Below are 24,524 nucleotides of genomic sequence, written 5' to 3' on the forward strand. Positions count from 1 at the left end.
CTTTAAGTGTTATGGTTTGCTGACACATCTACGCTTCTGGAAACAATGCAAGACATATTTTACAAAGAATGTAGTTCCTAAATTATATGCAAAATTACTGTGTCAGTGATTCTGACACAAACCACAACTTCCAAATTCTGCTCACTCCAAAAAAAGAAAAGAAAAGAAAAAAAGAGTCTACAATCTTTTGAGTCAACTTTTCCTTAAGGCCAAAGAAGCCCGTCTGAAAGTCTCTGAAGGCCTATTATAAAAGCTTACATCACAGGGGTTAATTTTAATATGGGAATTTATTTGATTTTGGTTTTAAATAAGTGTCTAGACAACATAAAGTGAAGCCATGTTTGCCAGTAATGGGACACAGAACTAAATGGAATGGAAGAAAACAGTGGTGTTCTTATCAAATACATTCTGCCCATAAAGGTCTGATGGCCTGACCCTGCACTGTTAAAGCTGTGACTTTTGCTATGACAGCAAAGCAAAACAAGATCAAGTCCCTAATTTCCTTAGCTTTTGCTAAATTAAGTTTGCAATCCTCTGTAAATTTACCAGGAAACAATCCCCATCAGTGAGACATACTTCTGAGAATTGTGCTGTCATGTTATGCATGCTTACTTGGGAGTAAGCCAAACTGAGTACAGTTGAACTACTTTCAAGCACGCACGCATAGATTTGAGCTGTTAGGCTGCAGTCCAACATGCACTCACTACCAAGTCTATCCCATTAAATCACATGGGGCTTACTTCTGAATAAACATGTTTAGAATTGTATTGCATAACTATGGATAAAAATCAGCCAGAGGACCCTTAATAAAAATGAAATAAAACTGTTGGGATATTATTTTCAAATAGCTCTCAAATAGCTAAAAAGCACGGTTGTTTTGCACAGACACCTTATCAACGGCGCTTGCAGTGGCTGGTAGATCCCTCCCCCTCCCCCCCCCCCGCTCGCCTTGAGGATATTTTATGACACTGCTAGAAAGTACGTCTCCACGGGGAGGGGAACCAGGCCAAGGCCACAAGCCAGATGTCTTGAGAAGTGAAAAGTGTGAAATAACGCACTTGGAAGCAAATTGGAACCTTTGGGGTTAAAAGTAACACATTGGCTTGTGTACAATGCGCAGGTGCGAAAATGGTTGATTACACAGTATAAAAGACGAATGAGCTGCCAGAAGGGGGGCGGCAGCACCCAGAAGCTAGGACCAAGTTGACAATGGCCTCAGGTTTTATTCATTCTGTTATTTGCCTTGAAAGTTTTATAACCTTTCTCCTTTGGAAATGGTACCCACTTGTGTTGCCAGGGACCTGATTGCAGGACGCTATCCCTACCCGGGGGAGGGAATTGTTGGTAACTCAGTTGCCTATCTTTCTCCCAAGTAAGCAGGTTTGCAACCAACTGTGTCCTGAACTATCTTTCCAAGAAGGACTGGTCTTCTCCAGATCTGTATGTGACCCGGAACAATGGTCAAGTGCGAGGGAAGGAGTACCTGGTCCTGGATTCTTCCATCCAATTGTCAAGGAAGTCCCCAGAGGACAACTCTGATCTGGAGCAGGCTGGGATGCCCGCCGTCAACAGCAGTTGCCTGAGGGGGGTCCCCGTTTGTGTTTCCAGTCTAGGCCAATGGTGATGGAACGTCCATCGGCTGCCCTGTCCTGTATTTGAGGAAGAGGCCCTGATGCAGGTTTCCTGTTCCTGCTCCTCCTGCGTCCCAGAGTGCTGTGGGTAAAGATTTGACGCCAAATACCTGAGGAGTACCTCATGGCTTGTATTCCTGAATGTATGTCAATGGGAAAGAATCTGCTTAGTATGCTATGGTTCTCATACTCTGTGCCTTGCAGACCTTGTAACTTGCAACATAGTATGTATTCTCTATGCCTTGCTTTGTTCTGGCCTACTGGTCAGGAGAGGTGATGATGCTGGTATCTGAACTGCCTCCTAGAGGCTGCATAAACACTCCTTTAACAATGGTAGTATTGCAAGCCTGTTGGCCTAATATGAAGTTGTACGGCCGGACTACCTGGCTGGCTTGTTGTGAATGATGATGTATTCAGATATATCAATTGTTGTATAAAAGCTTTGGACGGACACCATCTTAGGTCCGTCTTGTCTTTGGGAGCTATCCCCTAGACGGCCACTTTGTTCTCTGCAGAATTCAATAAAGCTTCTTTGAACTATAAAGTATTCTCCTCCTTGGTACGTACAAAATTGGCTATCGTCTACCAAGTAGATAGTAACCCGTTGGTTAACAAAACTTTAATACTGGTGTCCAGTGAAAATTACCTAACCTAGAGACGAGCAACAAGGAGAATCTCTCCCTTCTAACAAAACCAAGGCTATTATCTTCACATACACCCTGAATAAGAAAAGTTGATATTTTAAAGCAACTGAAAGAGTGACTGGTACTTGTCAGAATTCTGTCCACTTCTGCCTTACCTTTGAAAAAGAAAGTCTCATATTTCCAGGCATCCTGTTCTTCCTCGAAGATTTAAGTTCTGCAGACCCTGGAAAGCAGGAGTGGTCCTTCCATGAGGCAGCCACCTAGAGTGGGAGATTTTGGGGGTACCAATGGGGCAGCAAAATCCTTCCCCGCAATGCCCACTGCCATGAGAATGGCTCTTTGTTGAGCAGTGCCACCGCAAGATGGCCTTCCTCCTCTGACTCTGCCCCCGATCTGCTAAAAGGGAATAGGCATGCAAGGAGAACGGAAGGCAGTGGACAGGGTCAGTATCGCACTGGCCTAGAGTGTCTCTGCAGATACACTTTATGTTGGGATATGCAACAGCTGCAGCCTAACTACTGTGTATAGTTTGCATGTAATCTGCTATGAAGCCAGAGGGGGCACTGTAGCTTCCTCAGTACTGGTTGGGTGGGCTAGCTAGGAGTTTCTATTATTCTTCCAGTTCCTGTTTGTGAGTCAGCAAGTTCTGTACTGACCTCTAAGCACTTGTCTTGATGTGAATTCCTGTTCGTCCTTGGGTCCGCTTTTTAGCCAATCAACAGACTCAATGGGAATCAATTAGAGGTATTTAATTGCTACTGCAGATAGCAAGGTAATTCAATGGGCTATCGCTCTGCATTGAATACAAATTGGTTATAGGTGCATCTTACATTTATACAGACAATCTGAATGATGCTGACACCTTAGACATAGTATACTTGGCAACAAAACGGTGGACTAAGTATCTAGTACGCATGCGAATGATTCATTGTTCATCTGGTGATCACCCCTTATTTGGTTACATCCTGTTTTCCAAACTGTCAGCAAAGAACAGTGAGAATCCTGTGAGAACCAAGTTTCTTTAGATACAATTTAGTGGAGAGAGATAATGACGTTGATCATGTGAGGCCTTGATGGCTCTGAGCTGAGCTGGGGTTCCTTTAAGTCAGACTGAGGTTTTCTAAGTAAAATGGAGTTACTTTGGTTTTCTAAAACACATCAGTCTCACAAGTAAAGTTGTCTTAAACCTTGCACTGGTGTTTGTTCTGAAATCATCCACACAGACAGCTCACATTCTGCAACACTTTAGGCCAGCACACTCATCTCTGGCTAGATTAGAACCACTTCCTTTCTCCCTTCCCTGATTTTTCAAAACCCAGAGCAGTAGTGAAGGAGACAGACAGAGGAGAATAAGGGCAGCTCTGGCTCGTGTGCAGCTGGGTGCTGTGGGGATGAATTGGGTTGGTTGAGTGGGGTGGGCTGAGTGAGGATGGAAAGAGACTGACTGGATGAGATGGAGGGCAAGTGGGGAGTAGGTAAAAACGCCATGGGAGGAAGCAGATTTTGCTCCCCTGCCGCCAGTGCTACAGGGGCTGGGAAGGTCACAGTTGCTGGGAAGCAAGCTGAACCCTGAAAAATGAGAACTTGGGGAACTGAAGCCAACAACCTTTTAATAAGGCCTGCCAAAGGACAAAAATAAACACAAAACAGGAGTGGTGTTTTTAGGGACCAGAAAATAGGTACCAGCCCAGGTGAACTGGGGCAATATTGCTGCTTTGAGTTAATAAAGAGGCCTCAAAGTGGCTCCACACTGATTGGGCCAAGATTCCCAGATGCATGTATATGGGTGTTTTTAACAATATATATCTGCTGTTTATGTACTTGCAGAGAGAAACACCAGTGTAACATTGGCTTACAAAGCCAATGGGGTAAAAGGGTGGAGCCATCCTACATTGGGGCACTACATAATGGTGATTCTGCAGCACATGCAGTTTTCAAGGACCAGGGAGAGACAGCAAAGTGCAGGGAGACCATCTTGCACAATACTGATTGCATAAGAAAGATCACCTGTGCTCCCAGAGATCCAGTCTGTGACACAAAATGGAAGAGAAGCACACTATTCCATTCCTGTGTAACTGAAACGGTAGTGAGAGGGGTTCTGCTGAAGAGAAATAGTCTTGCTTTGACTAATAGCTGTACTTGTGCACTTCCTTTTTCTTAATCTGTGGAGATGTGTACTTCAAGTTCAGAAGAACCAGTTCCCGGTTTGAGGAGGCCCTGGGCAAAGTGCTCTCTGGTGGACCTCACCTATCAGCTTAATGGGTCCTGGGACTGGTGGCAGGCAACAGCAAGCAGTGCTCTTCTCAGCACCAACATGGCTGGAACCACCATTTAAATCCCCCCACAATCTTCTCAGTGTAGCACCACTCTGGACATTGTGGGTATGAAAATGGCAGATCCATCTTACCAGCAAGGAAGCAATAAAGAATAAGAAGGACTCAAAGGCAGAGCCACACCAGTAGACCCTCCCGGAGCATTGATACACCGGTATTTGCCCAAAGTGCCATGAAGTGCAAGACCAAAATGCTTATAATTATGGTGTTGTTAATAATTCTAATAATAGGTCTGGAAATAGGGCATTGTTGTGGAATCTACAAACCAAAGAGGCAAATAACCAAGTGCAAGAAGAGCAGGATAAGGGAGATATCCTGCCACTTACATTAGCTGAATGCACTACATTTTACACTAATATGCTGGGGGAAAGCTTTAAAAATATTTATATGAAATTCTGAATATAATCATCATACGTTAGATATTGTTGTTATCAACAATAATCAGATAATTTCAAATCGGCATCATGCCCAAGAGAAGATCTTTCTCAGATTCAGATTAACTGATTCAAATTCATCATATATGGTAATTATTCAATAAAATGAATAATGTTTGAAGTTGAAATTCTACAAATTTCAAAGTTATTTTCCCTTTTGCAAGCATATTAATAAAAAACTAGCTGGGCTGGGCGCAGAACATCTGCACCTCTGGCTGACTCACCCACTATCCCCACCACCACCACACCGGCATTCCTGGCTTTCTGGCTGGCTGGCCAGGCTGCCGCTCCCCCCCTCACTTCTTGCCCCCAGCCAGCCTGCTTTCTCCCCCACCACCCCACGTTTTCTGGCTGGCAGGCCAGCCAGAAAGCCAGCCCACCACCTCCCACCTCCTCCTCCTGGCAGCCGGACCAGGCTGGCCTGCCACCTCCTCCCACTTCCTCCTCCCAGCAGGTGGCTGGACTAGGCAGGCCTGCCACGGCCACCTCCGGCTGACTGGCGGCTGGGCCAGGGCTAGGCTGGCCCACCACTGCCTCCTCCCCCCAGTGGGTGGCTGGGCCAAGCCGGCCCACCACCTCCGGCCGACCAGCAGGAACAGGTCGGCCTGCCACTGCTACCGCCTCCTCCCACCTCCTCCTCCCTTGTCCACCACCGGCCAACCAGTGGCTGGGCTGGCCCATCACCACTGCCATTGTCTCCCATCCCCGTCGCTATCCCCAGGCAGCTGCTCTTGCGAGAGCCGCCACACATGTGGTTAGCGACGGGTACATTTAGGAAAATTAACTACATAGATTATATTACATATATTGTTTTTAAAACTTTTCTATAAGTGGAATCTACACAAAATGACTTGGCCCAGTCAACAATAGACTTCACCTACTAGTTGTAATATAAACATGCAGTGTTATCATATCTTCTTCCTTGCTTTATCGTGATTTTAGTATAGCAATCTGATCCTACTTATATTGATATTTCTTCTCTGCTTGACACCATTAATTTACACATTTTTAAATATTTGTAATGAGTTGTGTCATTTAATATACAAAACCTTTCCCTAAAAACGTATTTCTTAGCAATTAAATCCCTCACCTACATCTACTGTGGATTATATTGTGTCTCCATGGAGACAAAAGACACATCTGGATGTCATTCAGACAGAAATCATTCGGTTGATAACATTTTTCACATACGGGGAGAATCCCAGGATGCCAGGGGAGACAGCTCTGGCTTCCCAGAGTTGTGGGGACAACTTTAAAATCTATTAAAATGTGCATCTCTGCCGTGCCGTCTTCCCTTTTGGAAATACTATTTGAAAATGAAATCTGGCTACTAATCCTGTGGAGCCATCAAAGCACCCATTTATTATCATTATTATTATTATTACATTTATATCCCGCTCTTCCTCCAAGGAGCCCAGAGCAGTGTACTACATACTTGAGTTTCTCTTTCACAACAACCCTGTGAAGTAGGTTAGGCTGAGAGAGAAGTGACTGGCCCAGAGTCACCCAGCTAGTTTCATGGCTGAATGGGGATTTGAACTCAGGTCTCCCCGGTCCTAGTCCAGCACTCTAACCACTACACCATGCTGGCTTAACAAAGTACAAACTTGGTACAGGGCTGTTATTATGTTGAAGTTATATGGTAAATATTAGGACTATGCAGCACTGTAAATATCAAAGCAATGCCAATACGATAATGATTCCTCAAAATAATATTGAGGAGGTTGATATGGCCTCCCCAATGCTCTTGGAATCGTTATCAGGTGGTAATTGACAAATTATTTTATTGATAATACTATTGGAAGCTGCATCCCTACAATCCCCATAACACCCCACTCCTCCTGGTCATTCTAAAGAAGGCAAGTGCCAAAAACGGTCTTCACCTTTTCAAAATGGCCGTTTCCCTGCTCTCCCCTGCTTTCTTTACAGAAGAGCCTTCGGCGCCTCAGTGAGGTTCGCTTGGCATCATCACTTTGTTCTTTTAGACACAAGGTAAAGAGCTTTCTGTTCACTCAGGCCTTTAACGTTTTATTTTTAAAACTGAATTTAAATTTTTTAAATTATTTTTATGGTATTTTGTAGCTTTAAAAATGTGTTGTGACTTCTTGTGTTTTATGTGAGTTTACCTGACATTTGAATGCTATGTTGTGAGCCCCCCAGAGAACAATTTGTTATGGGGTGGCTAACAAACTTTATTTTATTTATTATGAAGCAACAGTGGCTGTCGCTGGGGTGAGAAGGGCCAGCAGCACAGTGGGGCCAGCACAGTGGCATGGCTCTGAAGAGCACCTATTGGGCCAGCGAGGCCAGCAGTGGAGGCCACCAATGGAGGTGCAGCGTCCTGGCCTAGTCCCAAACAGTGCTCACTGGGGGCAACATCACTTCAGCATAAAGAACAGAACCTTTAGCAAGTTTTACAAATCACACAAAACTTAACTTTAACTTCTTTGCCTGTTAAACTAGGACAAAGGCACAAAACAAAACACAGACCACAGACATATTTGCATCAGAGAAGAATGCTTTTATCCTTTTCACCAGACTTTGGCTCCCAGATGCCAGCCATATGCAGGCACAGATGGTGTTTTGGCCACATTTCCATATGCAGGGTTCAGCTCCTTGTTTTCAGTGCGAGAGCTCAGCCCTGGAATGACTGAATAATTAAGAGGATGACAGTGAGCATATACAAAATGCATTTACCTTAGGACTGAGGAGAAAGAGCTAGCCTTACATATCTAAGATTAGAAGCGTGTAAACCACACGGTTACTTGCCTGCCTGGTGCGAAGGTTGCGGATGTCATGCTGCGTCTAGGTAGGCCGTTGGGCAGTGCTGGGGAGGAGTCAGCTGTTGTGGTGCACGCTGGCACCAACAATGTTGGGAAATGCAGTTGGAGGCCAAATTTAGGTTGGTAGGTAGCATACTGAAGTCCAGGACCCCCAGGGTAGCGTTCTCTGAAGTGCTACCTGTTCCACGCACAGGGACAGTGAGACAGGTGGAGCTGAGGGGTCTCAATGCATGGATGAGACAGTGGTGCCAGGAGGAGGGGCTTAGATTCATTAGGCACTGGGATACATTTTGGGGGAAGTGAAGCCCGTACAAAATGGATGGGCTCCACTTGAACCAAAATGGAACGAGACTGCTGGCGCTAAAAACCAAGAAGGTCTCAGAGCAGCTTTTAAAAGCCTGGGTAGTTGCTGGCAGGAACAGGGTGGCATCTGCTTAGGCCGGCAAAATATCCTAAGGTGCGAGGGTGAACATGTTTCGGATAAACCAGAAGAGGTCAGAGTAGAGCCAGGAGTCGAGCAGAAGGAAACACAGGACAGCTTGCCAAATAGGTCAAATGATGGTAAGGGGGATAGCACACGCTAACACCAGGTGAGAGACTTGGCGTATAGGTGTCTGTATACCAGTGCCAGAAGCCTCCGAGCCAAGATGGGTGAGCTGGAGTACTTGGTTACTAATGAGAACATAGATATAGTGGGTGTCACAGAAACCTGGTGGAATGGTGAGAACCAGTGGGCCACGATTATTCCTGGATACAAATTCTATAGAAGGGACAGAGAGGGGAGGGTTGGGGGAGGAGTGGCACTGTATATCAAAGAAGGGATAGATTCCAATAAGCTAGAAAACCTAGGTGGACTGGAGTCCTCCACAGAATCTTTATTTATTTATTTATTTTATTTGTATACCGCCCTTCCAAAATGGCTCAGAGCGGTTTACAATTAAAACATACCACTAAAACAATAAAGAGCTAAAACAAATTTTTAAAAACCCAACAATTAACAATTTTAAAACATTTTAAAAAAACAATTAAACAATTACAGTGATTAAAGCCACCGAAATCAGGTTTTGAATTTTAAAATAAGCCAGAAATTAAAACCCCCACAATTTAGGAAGCTGAGAAAGCTTGGGCAAAAAGATGGGTTTTCAGGTGTTTTTTGAAGATTGCCAGAGATGGGGAGGATCATATCTCAGCAGGGAGCGCATTCCATAATCTCGGGGAAGCGACCGAGAAGGCCCGTCTCTGTGTAGCCACCAAACGAGTTGGCGATAACTGGAGATGGACCTCCTCAGATGACCTCAATGGGCGGTGGGGCTCATAACGAAGAAGACGCTCTCTTAGGTACTCAGGGCCTAAGCCGTTTAGGGCTTTGTAAGTTATAACTAGCACATTGTATTTTGTCCAGAAACCTATTGGCAGCCAGTGTAACTCCATAAGTAAAGGAGTAACATGGTCTCTCCAAGATGACCCAGAGACCAACCTGGCTGCCGCATTCTGAACCAATTGAAGTTTCCGGAATAGGTATATAGGCAGCCCCACGTAGAATGCATTACAAAAGTCCAGTCTGGAGGTTACCAGCAGATGTACCACAGTTTTGAGGTCATTGATCTCGAGAAATGGGCACAGCTGGCGTATGAGCCACAGCTGATAGAAAGTACCCCTGGCCTGAGAAACCAGGGAGAGGTGTGAATCCAGAAGTACTCCCAGACTGCGAACCTGTTCCTTTTGGGAAAGTGTGACCCCATCTAGAACAGGCAGATCAAAATTGTCTCTAGAGTTCTGGCCATGGGAGGTTGGAAACAGGCCTATAATTGCTCAACTCCGAGGGATCTAATGCAGGCTTCTTTAGAAGAGGTCTAATGATTGCCTCCTTGGAGGCATCCTGCCCTCCCTCAGAGAAGCATTTATGATTTCCACCAGGCTGTTTTCAACCTCCCTGATATATCGAACAAGCCATGTTGGACAAGGGTCAAGAGAACAAGTGGTAGGCCTCACCGATCCAAGCAGCTTGTCCACATCCTCAGGAGTCACAAACTGAAACCGATCCAGTCGAATCACATAAGAGGAGTCGTTGGGCACCTCCAGCTCAGACATCAAATTAATTGTGGAGTTTCCATCTAGGTCAGCCCAAATCTGAGAGATTTTATCTGCAAAAAACTCTTTAAACACATCACAGCGGGTAACTGATGATTCCAAATTCTAGTTCAGAGGAGGCGGGGCAGATACTAATCCCCTCACAACCCTGAACAATTCTGCTGGACGTGAATCCACAGAGGCAATACGGGCAGAAAAGAACCGCCTCTCTGCCGCATGCATTGCCTGAGCATAGATCTTTAGATGTGCTCTATGTCACAATCTGTCAGATTCGGGTGGAGTCTTCCTCCACTTGCGCTTCAGTCGCCTACCTTGCCGCTTCAGCCCCCATAGATATTCAGTATACCAAGGGGCCAATTTTGAAGTGGGTCGGAGGGGACGCTTGGGAGCAATCATGTCTACTGCCCTGGTGAGCAAGTTGTTCCAATTCTCAACCAGGGCATCAACAGGATCACCAGCAAAGCCAACATTAAATCCCTCCAAGGCTTCTTGGAATCTTAATGGATCCAATAACCTCTTCGGGCGGACCATTCTAATGGGCCCCTCACCCCTGCGGAGGTGGGAAGTGGTTGTAAGTCCAACCTTAACCAGATGGTGGTCCGTCTATGACAATGGGGAAATCACAGGAGTCCCCACCCACAGAACACCACCCTGATCAGAGTAAAACCAAATCAAGCGTGTGACCTGCAATATGCATCAGTCCAGAGACCACTTGGGATAGGCCCATAGTTGTCATGGCCGCTATGAACTCCTGAGCTGCCCCGGACAGATTGGTCCCGAAATGAACATTGAAGTCTCCCAGCACCAAGAGTCTGGGAGACTCCAATGCAAGTTCCACGACTAAGTCCGTGAGCTCAGTAAGGGATTCAGCTGGGCAGCGGGGCAATTGGTACACCAACAGAAGTCCCAATCTATCCCTGGTCCCCAAACTCAAGTACACACATTCAATATGGTCCGATACCCTGACAGGGACCCTGGTAAGGGAGATGTTATCCTTATAGACCACAGCCACACCACCTCCCCGCCCACATGCCCTCACCTGCTCGTCTACAGAATATCCTGGAGGGAGAAGCTGGGACCAAACCGGACCACTAGCCTCCCCCAACCATTATGGGTAACATTACGAAGACTGAAAGGAAATGTGTTACTAGGGACGTGCTATCGCCCTCCAGATCAAAGCGCTGAGAGTGACCTGGAGTTGGAGAAACAAATAAGAGAGGCGTCAAAGAGAGACAGTGCAGTAATAATAGGTGACTTCAACTAGCCACACATAGACTGGGTAAATTCACATTTAGGTAATATTTATTTGTTTGTTTGTTTGTTTATTTAACATATTTTTATACTGCCCAAAACATACGTCTCGTAATTACAGAGAGTCCAAATTTCTAGATGTGCTAAATGACTGTGCCTTAGAACTGTTAGTCACAGAATCAACCAGAGAGATGACGACTTTGGATTTAATCCTGTGTGGTGCCCAGGACCTTGTGCGAGATGTTGAGTTGCAGAACCATTGGGTAGCAGTGATCATAGTGTGATCCAGTTCAGCATATATGTGAGTGGAGAATTGTCAAGGAAGTCCAACACAGATGTGTTGGACTTCAGAAGAGGAAACTTCTCAAAAATGAGGGGACTGGTAAGAAAGAAGCTGAAAGGGAAAGTCAGAAGAGTCAAATCACTCCAGAAAGCATGGAACTTATTTAAAACCACAGTACTAGAAGTACAGTTGGAATGTATACCAAGAAGGAGGAAAGGTATCACCAGGTTCAGGAGGATGCCAGCATGACTAACAAGTAGAGTTAGGGAAGCTATAAAAGGGAAGAAGACTTGCTTCAGAAAATTGAATTCTGGCCCAAATGAAGAGAACAGGGAGGAACATAACCTCTGGCAACAGAAATGCAAGGACACAATAAGGGATGCAAAGAGAGGGTTTGAAGAGCATATAGCTAGAAGTGTCAAGGGGAATACAAAACCTTCTTTAAATATATCAGAAGTAGGAAACCTGCCAGAGAGGCGGTTGGACCCTTAGATGATGAGGGTGTGAAAGGGATTCTTAAGGAGGATAAGGAGATGGCAGAGAAGCTGAGTAAATTCTTTTCATTTGTCTTCATGGCGTAGGATATTGTCCATATACCCTCTCCAGCACAGTTTTTCAGGTTTAGCGGCTGAGGAACTGGGTGAATTTGAGGTGACAAGGGAAGATGTTTTAAACTGTCTCAAGAAGTTAAAAATTAACAAATTGCCAGGTCCATATGGCATCCACCCAAGAATTCTGAAGGAACTCAAATGTGAAATTGCTGATCTCCTAGCAAAAATATATAACTTGTCCCTACAATCAGGGTCTGTACCAGAGGACTGGAAAGTAGCCAATGTGACTCCAATTTTCAAGAAGGGATCCAGGGGGGATTTGGGAAATTACAGGCTGGCCATCTTAACTTCAGTGCCGGGTAAATTGATGGAAAACATACTTAATGACAAAATTGTTAAGCATATAGAAGAAGAGGCCTTGTTGAAGGAGAACCAGCATGGCTTCTGCAAGGGAAAGTCTTGCCTCACTAACCTTTTGGAGTTCTTTGAGAATGTCAACAGGCATGTGGATAAAGGTGATCCAGTTGACATAGTATACTTGGACTTCCAAAAAGCTTTTGATAAAGTTCCCCACAAAAGGCTCTTGAGTAAACTTAGCAGCCATGGAATAAGGGGACAGGTTCATGTGTGGATCGGTCACTGGTTGAAGGATAGGAAACAGAGAGTAGGAATAAATGGACAGTTTTGACAATGGAGGGAGGTAGGAAGTGCCCCCCCCCAGGGGATCGGTCCTGGGACCAGTGCTCTTTAACTTGTTCATAAATGATCAAGAAATTGGGGTGACAAGCGAAGTGGCCAAATTTGCAGATGACAGTAAACTATTTAGGGTAGTGAAATCCACAATGGATTGTGAGGAACTCCAAAAAGATCTCTCCGAACTGGGGGACTGGGTGACAAAATGGCAAATGTGGTTCAATGTAAACAGGTGGAAAGTGATGCACATTAGGACAACCAAACCCCCCAACTTCACATATACGCTGATGGGATCTGAGCTGTCAGTGACTGACCAGGAGAGAGATCTTGGGGTAGTGGTGGACAACTCATTGAAAGTGTCGCCTCAGTGCACAGCAGCTGTGAAAAAGGCTAATTCCATGCTAGGAATCATTAGGAGGGGGATTGAAAATAAAAATGCTAATATTATAATGCCCTTATACAAAACTATGGTGCGGCCACATCTGGAGTACTATGTACAGCTTTGGTCACCGTATCTTAAGAAGGATATTGCAGAAATGGAAAAGGTGCAGAAGAGGGCAACCAAAATGATCAGGGGCCTGGAGCACCTTCCTTATAAAGCTAGGCTACAGTATCTGGGGCTCTTTACCTTGGAAAAGAGGCAACTAAGGGGAGACATGATTGAAGCGTATAAAATTATGCATGGAGTGGAGAAGGTAGACAGAGAAAATTTTTACCCTCTCTCACAACACTAGAACCAGGGGTCTCCCCATGAAACTGCAGGTTGGGAAATGTAGGACCAACAAGCGGAAGTAGTTTTTCACACAGCGCATAATTCATCTATGGAATTCCTTGCCATGTGATGTGGTGATGGCCACCAGCTTGGATGGCTTTAAAAAGGGTTTAGACAGATTCATTAAGGACAGGTCGATCAATGGCGACTAGTCTGATGACTGTGGGCCATCTCCAGCCTCAGAGGAACTATGCCTCTTATTATTATTTTATTTAATACATTTATATACTGCCCCAAACCAAAGTCGCAGGGGAGCAACAGCAGGAGAGGGGGCATGCACATACCTATTGCCTGTGGGCTCCCCAGAGGCATCAGGTGGGCCACTGTGTGAAACAGGATGCTGGACTAGATGGGCCTTGTGCCTGATCTTAAAAAGGCATTGAAGACATATTGATTCACCCAGGCTTTTAATTAGATTTATAGTTTTAATATTTTTAATGTTGGGTTTTAAATTATTTTAATGTGAATGATTTTAATGTTTAAATGATTTTCATTGTAAACTGCCCAGAGACCTGGGTTTTGGGCGGTTTAGAAATATGTCCAATCAATCAATCAATATCCATGGTTTTAAATGGCCAGAAATTACTTCCCGTGTCATTTCCACCTGCCATTTTATAGCGGAGAGCTATTTGGGGGCACTTAAGATTTTTTTGGTGAATATTCAAGTGTTAAGGGGTTTGCAGGGAGGCATTGCTGGAAAGCTGTAGGCCTGAAGAATAAGGTACAGTGCTTTTATTTCTGCCTCCCTTGCTTCCCCTCCCCATTTTTATTAGGAAACTAAGCCCTAGATTCCCATAAGGGTAAGGTTTTGTTATTCATAGTTTCCGTATTTGCGCCTATAGGCTAGAACAGAACCCCCGCAAATAACGAGGGCCACCTGTACTTTGATAATGAAGTACAGACCCCACCAAATGACCTGTGTCTATACTCTGCAGGAGTATGTACATTTGTTCCCTTGCATGTCTCCCCTATCTTGACTTTGATGCACAATCTGGATGCATGATTCATCCCTGTCGTATAAGACAATAAATGTGAACACATGACATGGATTTCTAAATCTGTATTTATTGATGCCAAACATAAGCAAATAAAAATGGATTTGTTTTCTTGAATCTTATAGAAAGTGTTTTAATGTTAAAAATAACCAAAATGCCCAGTATCTCCCAAACTCGGCATTCCAGGAAATTACCTGATTCCTTGCAGTAGAACATCAGGGTTAAGGATCCACTGTGGCTCCCACACCACTTGAAAGGCAACCCTGCTGGTGTAGCACAATGGGGCAACTTAACACCACTTCCAGGCAGTTGCACAGCACTACTCCAATTGTTTTAACCACAGACCCATCCCTGAGTTCTGGCTTATTGACCAAAGGGAGAGGGCAGGAAGCCACACAGGCAATATTAATTAATCTATCCCAGAGGCCCCAAAAGGATGCTGCCCATTGTTCTGGAGCTTATTGAGAAAATACATAGAATCCATTTGAGTGTAAGAATGAAATGTGCCTCTCATTTCAATCTAGGAAAAAAAAACGCTTGAGATATCAAAACTTTGGGGAAAGCAGAGTTAGGCATTTTGCAGGGTTGGCTACCACAGTTAGACATGACATAACACACTTTTTACTATTGACCTTTAATGGAAGCTCATTCTAAGGAAAATATGAATGAACGTTCATTCTCACTACTGAATAAATTCTATTTTATAAAGGATGAACTGGCCACTCATCATTTTGTAGGTCTGGCATGTGACATGTGATATTTCACCACATCATCTTTGAGTGTGTCATACTCACTGGGAGAGTGCTTTGCGTCACTCTGCCCACTCTGTCCATAACAAACTATTTTTGGATGACACTGGTTGGCCACCAAATTTCCATTCTTTGTTCTGGTATATGGATGCTACACCAAAAGCAGCAGTCATCTTCCCAAAGTTACAAATTACACATTTCTGATTTGCTGATACATCTAAAACATAGAGTTATTGCTTTTCTCGTTACCTTCTGAGACTCTTCTATCTTTTGTCTAAATGTATGGCTTTTTCATGGCAAGAGCACAGATAGCCCTTGACTGTCTAAGTAGAAAAGATGTAAAAAAGGAAACTAGTACTGTCCATCATTTAATTTTTAGTTATCTGACTTTTACTGAATTAAATACATTTAATTAAGTACATTTAATGCCTTTTGTATACTACTAAAACTCCTATTTTGGTATCATATCCTCTGCTACAGGTGTTCTAAAATTGTGCATAGAGATAGTTGAATAAGTCAAATTCACTTTATATCAATACTGAGGGCCTAACTAAACATTATATACAAATATATGTAACAAAATCCCAAAGGCTGCAGAAAGAAAAGAAAGAAAAAGAAAGAGAAAGCAAAGCAATTTGCAGCACAAAGACTAGAGGATCTCCCCACCACTATTCTGTTCCGAATTCTCCCTCTCCCCTACATTCCCCTTACAGGGTTTCAAATGTGTGTATCTGGGGCTAAACAAATATTGGAACAGCATGCAAGGAGTGGCTTGGGGTGTGTGATTTCTGCACACTTTGTGACCCAGAAATAGGTCCTTGAGGGCTGTTTCCCACTTCCCACAAGGACCCACTTCCAGGCTGCTTCTGGGGGCAAGGGAGATCTGTGAAAATCGCCTCCCTCCCAGCACAACCAGTGGAGTGCTACCGTTTGCAGCACAGAAGAGCCAGCACCCGTCACGGAACACTGGAGCTTCATCACTCAGGATGCTGGCCAGTCATTTTAGACTTCTTTGTGTCATGACCCCAAACTATAGGAAGGTTAAGAACAGATAAACCTAACGCATTATACAGGTGGATTTTGTTATTCGCCGTACTGCTATTCGCGATTCTAAGTGTCCGTGGTCGGAGAATATGTACCCGACTTCAACATTTGTGGTTAAACAAAGGGTTAAAATTTGCATATCCGCGTTTCCTGGATGGCCGGAAATTACCACCGAGGTCATTCCCAGCCACCATTTTGCTTAAAGAAGTCATTTTGTGACTTTTCTTTTTAAAGAAAGATTTTTCCCCACAATTCTTCACAGAAAATTGACCAAATTGGTGATTTTGTGGAGTATTGCTGGACAGCTGGAGATCCGCAGAGCATGGCAGAGCACTTAATTTCAATTATTTCTGCCATTTTTGCCATTTTTCTCTCCAGTAACCTAACCCCCCCCCCATTTTCCATTCTCTCAATGACTAATTATCCACGTTTTCATTATTCTCTTAAATGGGCAGAAACGAAAACCCCGCAGATAACGAGGTCCACCTGTACTTCCTCTGATTCGGAATGAAGAAAACAGTCTTCCAAGAACTGAAGGAGAGTAAATGCTAACATCATGCATTCTCAAGATCACTTAATACAGAGTCGCTGCCCCTTTAACTATTTTAATGATCCTTTCATACACACAATCAGGGTTGGTCTTCTCTCCACTTAGTCTTTCAATACACAAATGTCAATGCAGGGGAAATTCTGCTCAACACATTTGTGATGGTTAACAAGAGAAGTTATTGTTCAAGATTAATGGCCATGAAAGTCTGTATTCATGTGTATATCTAGAGGAGTATGAAAGATCTTTCAAAAGGATGATCAGGGAAAGAACAGACTAGTGGCAAGAAAATCTTCTGTTTATGACAGTAGGACATCACCCTTGGTAACCATCTGTCTCAGTAGGATGATGGATTTGAAGTGTTTCTCTGGGTGGAAACAAGAGTGGAAGGTCCTCACCATGGTCTGGTGTGAAAGCCAGTGTGAGACTCAAACTCCCCCAGCATCCAAGTCACCCTTTTAGTCTCAAGCTGAATTCAGAAGCAGAATAGCCTCTGATCTACCTGTAACAGGTCTGGTTGCAGGAAATATGTGGACTGTCACCCCAAAGGACCCTTTGACCATCGCATTTACTGAGATTAATCCACAAGGCAGTGGCGTGGGGGCAGCAAAAGACTACGCTCACTCTCTTACTTTGGATTGTGTTTGTGAGAGACAGCAGCATAGTGTGTTTGTGAGAGATAGCAGCATGGTTTATTGCAGATTAAATTAGATTAGTTAGTGCAAACAAATGCTTCATGAACCCACATTTGCTAAACATCTTTTATCCTCTCAAAATGTAGTAAATGTCCCTTGTCATGGCCCAGTACACTAGGGGGTACTGTTCAGTCATGGAATATTTACAGAAGCCTTTCTCTCAGTCTCTATTTCTCTCTCAGCCAGTTTCCAGCTATGTTCTGCTTGAACATTCCTATCAGAATTTTAGCATATGGAGTAACTGATTATAATAAGAATAACAAGGGGGTTGATACACATATTTAAGGAAAGCTACCCATGCATTTGAAATGTGACTCTATTTTCCCTTTCCAGCACAGACTGTTAATACATCCAACACTGGCAGGTATGTAAACATACTGGCCCAGCCAAGATAGCTAGCAAGAGTGTGGCTTTTCTGAAAAATGTCCAAATTATCTCAAACTGGGGAGAGGAACTACTTTCAACAAAGACCATATCTCCTTTTAGGATCGGTGGGCATATATGTTGGGTGCCACAATGATCTTTATGCCTCATTGGTTGCCACAATGATCTTTATGCCCAGGACTCCACAGAGGCTCAGAGACCACCCACAAGCAGAGAGCTTCAGAGGGCAATTCTACATTATTCCAGCTGTGTCGAATTGAAGGGGACTTCTTGAGATGTCACAACTATTCCGGCTGCTGTAGTCTCTTCAGCTTGTGTGTTGGTTACAGCCTGTACAGCATTGTTTTCCTTCTTTCAACCATATTTTTTACAAATACATCCAAGAGAATGATAAGATGCAGATGTTGCATTCATAAACACATGAACAGAATTTACTGCCCCAGGATGGCGGCAGGTAAAACAATAAGTAAAGAGAAGCACACAGACATGTTTTTCATACCTCACAAATTCTTACCGGATTCCCCTTTGCAAGCATCCTTGAACTGGGCTAAACTGGTTGGATCTGAACTGGACCCGGTTCCGCTCGAACTCAGACCAGCCCCCCTTTTTGGAGGGCTGGGCCGGTTTGAGCTCGAACTGGTCTGCACGCTCCTACTGGGAAGGCAAGTGTCCCCCCCCCCAATACTTAGCTGAATCACACATATGCTGCAGCTGGTGTCTACAAACATTCGAGGAGCTGATATTATGTATCTCCATCACCAGTTTGGCCCTCAACATGTTTTTGAAGTACTGAGCTAATTCACACATGAGTGAGCATCATTTTATAACACACAACTTCATGTCTCATCATCATAGATGAATTCCCACCAGAAAAGTATTGCATTCTTTTCAGGAAATGTGAAGTGATCAGAAAGCATTGTGATGTTTGATCTGTGATTACTGTTGACTGTTTCACACCTTCAGATCATCACTTGAAATTGCACTCATGTTTGAAAAGAACCAAAGTGGATCGTACCTGATTTGAGAGGGGGCAAAAAGTCATATCTTTGTTTTCAGTGTCCTACAATTTCACATTCAAAGTCAGGCTCAACCTTAATGAGGTTAAGTGTCTTGTGGTGTTTCATCCACTACCCCCTCAGAGTATTGTTTAAAACTGCAGTTGATATCAATAAACAGATATTGGGGCATTGCTAATCACATTATGAGCCCCTGGTGGCGCAGTGGTAAAACTGCCGCCCTGTAACCAGAAGGTTGCAAGTTCGATCCTGACCAGGGGCTCAAGGTTGACTCAGCCTTCCATCCTTCCGAGGTCAGTAAAATGAGTACCCAGAATGTTGGGGGGCAATATGCTAAATCATTGTAAACCGCTTAGAGAGCTTCGGCTATAAAGCGGTATTTAAATGTAAGTGCTATTGCTATTGCATAGGAAACTGAAAGTACTGTGAACTTACGGTGCTAGGGGTCAAAGAGACCCCACAAAATGCTACTGTAAACATGAAATCACTTTTCATGTCTATAGATGTTTAGACCAGAGCTTGTTCTTCCCATTTCCTGTGGGAAAGGAGCACAGAGGCAGAATACATACTAAGCCTCTTCATATGCTCAGCCAAACCTGGCAGATAACCCAAGTTTGCACATGTGAACCAGGGCAAAATCCACAAGCCCAGGCTGACCAAAACTGGGTAACTCTGAAAATGTCCCTTGATCTTAACCCAGGTTAGTGCATAGCAGGGACCCCAGTATCTGGGTTTGTTGATCATGTGTCCGTTTTCTGCTCCATTTGAATGTTCTGGCAGCTGGCTGCCATGTTTTCTGGAGAGCACTACAGCTGGAGGGCTGTGATCTGTGAATGTTCTGCTCTGCACAGTCCCCTCTATGATCACTTGCTTGAAATGGCTTGAATAGAGCTTGCTTCCCCTTCTTCCCCCTCATGGCCAATCAGATCACGGCTCTGATGTCATGGGAATTCCTGTGCCCTGACTGCACAGTGCATTGTGGGAATATTATTCCAATTCTAAGAGGTCTTTCCAGCTTTGAGCTTGCTGCTGCCATGCTTGTCTGGGAGTGAGAGTTGCAGAGCCCAGAGTAGGCTCTGCTTGTCTGAATAGTATGGGAGAAGGACTGTTCTAAGCCTCAAACCATCCCCTTCGATTGTGTGCATGCACCTGCTATCTTTTCTGTATTTGTATATGTGGAGGAACAAGACCTAGACTGCTTGGTTTTTGTAAATAAGCCCTTGTATTATACATGAATTGTAAATTGCATGCACAAACCTCACCACTGTTGTAGATAGATTGTGTTTGTAAAATGCTTGCAAATCCCTGTGTTAGAATAAACTGGCAGGGTCAAGAGTTCATGCCTGCTGTACTTTAGTTTCATTTTGAGAAGGAAAGGTTTGACAGTTTGGTTTTGGAGGGAAGGGAAGTTTTTAAAAATGCGGGGGGGGGCTTTGAATTTCACTGATTGCATTCTTTAAAAAAAACTGTTGGAGCAAAAATTGTGTATATATAGAAGGGTTGTTCACTGAGACAAGTTAGTTGAAGCTGGAATCTGAATGAGACAAGAGTTGGGATCAGTTGGAGTCTGGGAGAGGGGAAAAAGAAGAGTTCAGCCTGCAGTCAAAGCTGAAAACTTTAAGGTCAGGAGAGAGACTACAGATTACAATTGAGGATGTATCCTCAACATGGGCAGGACCTACCTTTCAAAACAGCAGTGTCTTGCGTACCTTGACAGCAGCTGGTCTCCTCTTATTAGGTGAAGTTGGCTGCTGTCAGAATAAGTGAGCTACTGCTGCTTTCAAAAAGCAAAGTGATGCTTCCACAGAGGTCATGGACTTCTCTTCCTCTCCAAGAAGGCAGGGCTATATTTATAGACTGAAAGAAAATTCCCTTGGCATAGAAATAGAGGGAGGGTCTTTTATTATTTTTTATTTTTAGGGGACTTTCTGCAGGAAACAATAAGCCCAGATTTGCCAGTCTAAAATCAGCTGCATCTCCAGTATCAGTATCCCTATAAAGGCAGCACAATATATTCCAAGTGTTAGCTACTACTCTCCAGTCACAATGCATTATGCTTCCCTTCTCTCATACACACTAGATATGCATACCATATCTAGGCACTGTTTGTCAGGCATCTGGGCTGTGGGCAACAGTTGCTAGGGTGACAAGTCCAAAGCCAGGACTAGGAGAGTCAAGAACTCACCGGAAGTCCACCAAGCAGGCAGCCAGAAGCCAGGAGGATCAAGATAGAAGCCAGGAGTCAGGAACACACAAAGGGTCAAACCAAGAAGTCATTAAGAGCAAGAGGGTCAGACAGAAGCCAGGAACATGCTGGAGGTCAAGTCAAGTATCGGTCAAGCAAGAGGGTCAGAACAGGAGCCAGAAACAAGCCAGAGTAGAGCCAAATCAACAGTCAGGACCAGAGGCGTAGCAAGGTTGGAGTGGGCCTGGAGACAAGATTTTAAAATGGGGCCCAGTTGCCTTCCTCGCTTTCTCCTGGCCCCATGTCTTTTGCTGCAGAAGAACATTAAAAGGACATGTGTAATATAGTGTACAATGGTTGTGGCATTAAAGCAATCCAACCCTATTAGGATTTGTGCAATCTTCAGTGGACTCACAACTGTTGTATTATACATTTTATTGGTCCTTTTTATTTTCATTTACATTTCTTTGTGTAGTTTATGGAAATTTCAAGGATCCAATAAACTGCATTATTTATTTATTTATTCGATTTCTATACCGCCCTCCCAAAAGTGGCTCAGGGTGGTTTAATACAGTACAGTCAATAGTTTTGAAATGCAGACCAGTGAGTTAGCACTGTATCAGATCACCCGGCAACCAGCGGGATCAGCTCAGATACTTGGAAAACCCTTGAGCAAGTATTCACTTTTCTTTCATATTTTTCTAGATCTCTTCTATGAACTTCATTTAAGTGTATTTCTATCCACTACAGAAGGAAATGCCACCAATTTTATTTCAAACAGGGCAGCAGAATTTCTTATATGGAGTTACCTTAGGGTTTTTTTAGCATTTAAAAACAAACCAGCATTTAAAGGGCTTTTGAAATGGAGTTTCCTGTGATGGAGCAAGTGTATATAAGTGTATATCTTTTGGTGGGGGAGGGAGAAATGCTTAATATTCACTTTGGCAATCTGTGAAGCCACATTCAATAATTTGGGGTATTTTAGTCCATTAGGTAAAGTGTGCCATCGAGTTGGTGTCAACTCCTGGTGACCACAGAGCCCTGTGGTTGTCTTTGGTAGAATACAGGGGGAGTTTACCATTGACATCTCCCGCCCAGGGTGAGATTATGCCTTTCAGCATCTTCCTATATTACTGCTGCTCGATATAGGTGTTTCCCATATTCTGGGAAACATACCAGTGGCGATTTGAACCAGCAACTTCTTGCTTGCTAATCAAGTCATTTCCCCACTGTGCCATTAGGTGGCATTTTAGTCTATTGCAGGCTTATTAAAAAGACAATATATGAACTACTGTTACATGCACAAAGCTAGATAAAATAATATTTATTATAAGGAGAAACATATTGTGAAATAACCATTTTCTCATATACTTTGCTATTTGAGCCATTTTGAGAACCACTTTGTTGCTACAACACACAGTATAAATATTCTTAATATAAGCCCAACAGCACATGCTAAACCAAAAGGCAGGCACAACAACAGATCTATTTTGTAAGAGCATTTTTTCTTCCCTCTTATTCTTTTTCAAACTTTAAAAACCTTTACTGACTAATTTCCTCACAAGAAGGTATATTGTTGGGCTTGAGGAGGGTTTTTCTTACAAGTTTGTAATGCAGAGAGAGATAGGGAGATAGGGAGAGAGAGAGTTTCAAACCAGGGAGGGAAGCGGTGCAGAAAGAACACAAGCAGACTGGCTTTTCAAATGCAGGCACATAAACATTTTTCAAATTGGGAGGGAAGAAACACACACAGTTCATACATGGTGGGGGGAAAGAGAAACACAGTGGCTTAATCAAGTGGAATAAATAAAACAAACAGATATTGGTTGGGGAACGCGGTTTTTGTTTTAGTGTCCTTGAGGAGAGATGAAGTTCACAATCCCTCCACTTCCCACCCGGCTCCCTCCATGCCTTCTGCGATGTGCCATGCGACCAGGAAGCAGCTCAAGAATGCAGCCGAACCCGTTAGGCTGCTCGGGAGAGGAGTGGGACTCCCGGGGTTAACCCTTTGCTTACAGTCTGCTGATGACGATCTCGCTGCTGCCGCTGAATCCACGCTCCCAGCCGGTGAGTGCTTTGCTCACTGGCTAGGTGTGGGAGAGAGCAAGGGGGCCTGGCCGAGGTGCCTTGGGGAACCCCCAGACACTGTGGGCCTGGGGCCAATTGTCCTCCCTTGTCCAATGGACGCTACTCCCCCAGTCAGGACCCGGGAACCAGAGAGTCAAGCAGGTAATCAGGAGCCAGAGCCAGAGATAACTCCAAGCAGACAGGAGAAACAGCAAGACAGACATACCAGAACAAGGAAACATTGATACAGGAAGTCCCCAACTTACAATCTGGTTGTGTTCCAAAAGCTTGTTTCCAAGACAGATGTTCATAACTTGGAACACATATATATGTTATATATGTTCATAACTTGGAACACGTCCCAAGAGCAACAGCTTGTTTGTAAGTACAGTCGGCATTTGTAAGCTGGGACTTCCTTAATGTAATATGTTATAGAGTTTTGATTGTAACTCAGGAAGCTTGTCTCAACCAGGAAGCCTCTTATACTTCCTGCTGCAGGGAGAGAGTGATCTTCTAAGGCGGGACTTGTCCAGGGCTTCAGTGGCCTAGGAATCTGCTGCAATGAAGCAGTCTGCCAACAGCACGCAAGACCTCGAGGCAGACAGAGCATGATGCTCACTGTTATACTTCTACTATTATGTCTTCTTAGTACATACATTTTTCTCATGTTGCACACCACTAAACAGTGAGTCTCTGCCCAGGAGCATGCTAAAGCTTCAAGAAAATGGTCCAGGGCAAGTGAGAGAGATTCAAAGCATGTTTGAGAAAGATGAATGCAGACTCCAAATGAAATGAATGCAAAATTAAATGAGAAAGCCTTCATCATTACAGCAGTATGTTTTCCAGTGCATTAAAGGCACTACAATGTTCACCACTGAAATTTAGTCTATTATTTGTGTTGGCTTCAGGGTTTGAAAGACAGGCCCTTAAAGAGATATAATTCAGGAGAACTGAGAAGTACAAACAAACTCTGAGTTAATGTCCCAAAGAGTCATGTCTGTTTCTTCCCCCCTGCCCGCCTACCCTATTAATGTGTCTGAGCCATTTAGCACAACAACAAAAATTAGGTCATTCTATTAAAGTTGCCAACCCCAGCAGGGTATAACTCCTTCTAGAATTGTTCATAAAGAATTTATATCCATTTGCTTGCCATTGATACTGTTGTTTACCACCACCACCACCCTATTTCATATATATTATCTTGTGCATGTGGCAATAAAGCAAAGACATATTGGCTGAGCTGGTATGATGGCCCAAAATGTTCAGCTGCTCAGGGAATCAAACAGTCTGCAATCCAGAGTCTGTGAGGAAAGGGAGAGTTGTCATTTTCTCTAGAAATCTCAGTCATTCCCTGCATAAGATTTGAAGAGGAGACC

This window comes from Hemicordylus capensis, chromosome 2, assembly GCF_027244095.1.
Source record: "Hemicordylus capensis ecotype Gifberg chromosome 2, rHemCap1.1.pri, whole genome shotgun sequence".
NCBI lineage: Eukaryota > Metazoa > Chordata > Lepidosauria > Squamata > Cordylidae > Hemicordylus > Hemicordylus capensis.